Source organism: Crinia signifera, chromosome 2 (assembly GCF_055691185.1).
Source record: "Crinia signifera chromosome 2, ASM5569118v1, whole genome shotgun sequence".
Lineage (NCBI taxonomy): Eukaryota > Metazoa > Chordata > Amphibia > Anura > Myobatrachidae > Crinia > Crinia signifera.
In genome coordinates, this window is record NC_139218.1 from 344,278,358 (window position 1) to 344,280,924 (window position 2,567).

Here is a 2,567-nt window from a genome sequence, read left to right on the forward strand (position 1 = left end):
CTCACTATGGAGGAGGCTCTAAGTGATGCCTCCTCCCCCGCCCCTGATGACGCGCCAACTCCTTGCCACTCCCCCAGATGACGTCAACGAACTGGCTGTATTGTCGGTTCGCTGAGGAGATCTGAACATACCAAAATGCAGGGGCGCGCCGGGACTGAACCGTTTCAAAGTCCTGTGCGACCCTGCATTTTGTGATGTGAAAGCAATGTTAGGGGTGAAATCAATTGCCTGAGGCAGCACAGTAGCATGGCAAGAATATGCTCTCTGATCCTCCGGGTCTATCATGGTTAAGTGCAGTATTAGCTAACTGAATTCACCCCATAATTTCTTATAATTTGGAGGTTGTTGTTTATTAAAATGTGTAGCTTTGTACTATATCTACCTACTTTTGAAAACTAGTTTCAGGGAGATTATAGTTAGTAGTAGAATTTTGCACAGTGCTCCATTGAGGGGGCATGTCATGCTCCACCCAAATGGTGTGTCTAATTCCATATATGTAGAAATGGTGAAAAGATATTGTGAACGTGGTACCTAGAAGCGTGGGTGTGTACTGCTACATCTGAGGAATCTTTTAAAATGACTTATATCTAAATTTAGATGAGCCCCAAAGCAGTTAGTAAGAGCTACTATACTTGGCAAAGTGTATGGAAATGGTGCTGATGATTCAATGTAAATATATCTATCTCTCATTCCTTTTTTTCCAGTGTAATGTAGGCTAGGTGAAATGAGGGAGATTGCTAGACTAATGAGGGAGAGAGGGAGATTGCTGTTATTTCAGGGAGTCTCCTGCAGAATGCAGGAGGGTAGGCAGCTATGTTTTGTACTTACGTTGATGTTCTAAATCTATTTGTAAAGCTACATGGCTTTTAAAGGGATAATATAGGGGTCTTAAGTGAGGCGTGTTTATACATGTTACCTCTCTTTAACATAATACCTAACACTCCATAGTCCAAGTTATCAACACTAGTTGTTCATTAAAGCATTTGAGTGAAGTTTAATACCTCTACTATGCAGTTGTAAAGGTTGGAAAGTAACTTTGGCAAAGAACCAATATTTTGCAACCTGTATGAACAAAATACATTTTTTGAATGCTTCCTTTATGCACGCACAATACAATGGACACTATTTAACATGGAGTAATGCGAATTACAGCAAAAGCACTTTCCAGCTTTGCTTGTGGGCCTTTGTAACGCTTGGTAAATATGTATGAACATTAAGGTTTTATATTCTAATAAACAACAATCTGTGGAAGCGTATTAAATATTGACACATGGGTTTAGCAATTTGTATTTTTTTTTTATTTAGGATCGATTCCAACTTACTTGCAAGCAGAATTTGGATCCTGGGTGAGGACTAGCATGCAATGTGCAGATCAACACATTGCAGAGCATACTTTCACAGTGCATGGAGAAGCCGTAACGATAGTTCCAATGATGGTTCCCCGGTACATATAGTAAATATAAATAATATCACAACCACATGCATGTTTAAGAGGCCTGATGAGCCTACAGTATAAGGAGCATCTGGAGAAATAGAATGACATGTAACGTACATGTGGAGAGTTATGATGGCATGTTTGGGGCATGTGTAGAGGTCTGATGGCATGGAAGGGGCATGTGGGGAGATTTGATGGTTATATAAGGGGCACATAGCAAGGGTTGGTGGATACATTAGGAGGGGCATGTTGACCAGTTAAGGTGTACTGGCAGAGGCAGACTGTCACCTGCAACCTCATCAAGTGACCTACTAAGCTGTACAAAAGGAGGTCACAGTCAGATCTTATCTGATCAGGCAAGATCAGAGAATGTGATTTCCCACCTTTGGGATCACTGTGTTGGCATGTTTGGGGAACTAATGGCATGTGGGTGGTCTGCTTGAAGGAGTATGTGGGTATGTTTGATGATAATGTGTGGAGGGGTCTTAGAAGCATAAAAGGAACATTTGGGAGGCCTGATGGTATGCAGGGAATTTGATGGGCATGTTTTCAGCAGCATGTGAATGCGATAGCATGTTAGTGAATATGAAGAGTCATAATAGTTGGGTACTTAACACAGTAATGAAGCAAAATCTAAGCTAATTTGTTGGTGTTTGTAAACAATTTAATAAGTGTGAGAGAGTTCATGGGAGTTTGGTCTGACGGCATGTAGGGGGTTTAATGGGCCTGCATGGGGCATATTCAATGGTGTGGGTGCATGTGGGAAGTTATGATGATATATAAAGAGTGTTTTGGCAATGCAATCAGGGGGGGGGGGGGGGGGACAGTTGAAAGAGCTGACGATCACCGATGCTCTGTGTCTGCAGAGGAGCTGCAGATCATTAAACATTAGAGATGGGTCGTTCGCGAACGAACCGGATCTTTTGGACGGATCCCACCAAAGAACGAATGAACCGGCGATCCCAAAAAGGTGATCCGTTTCAGTTTACAATGCATTTTCCTAATCTCAGTGCTGCCACCTGTGGCAGCTGAGATGTACTACCTCTGTTGAATGAGTACAGTGCTGTGACTACAAGTGATAGAAAGATTAGCTGCTGCTGCCAGGGATGGCCATCGGTGCAGACGCCATCGA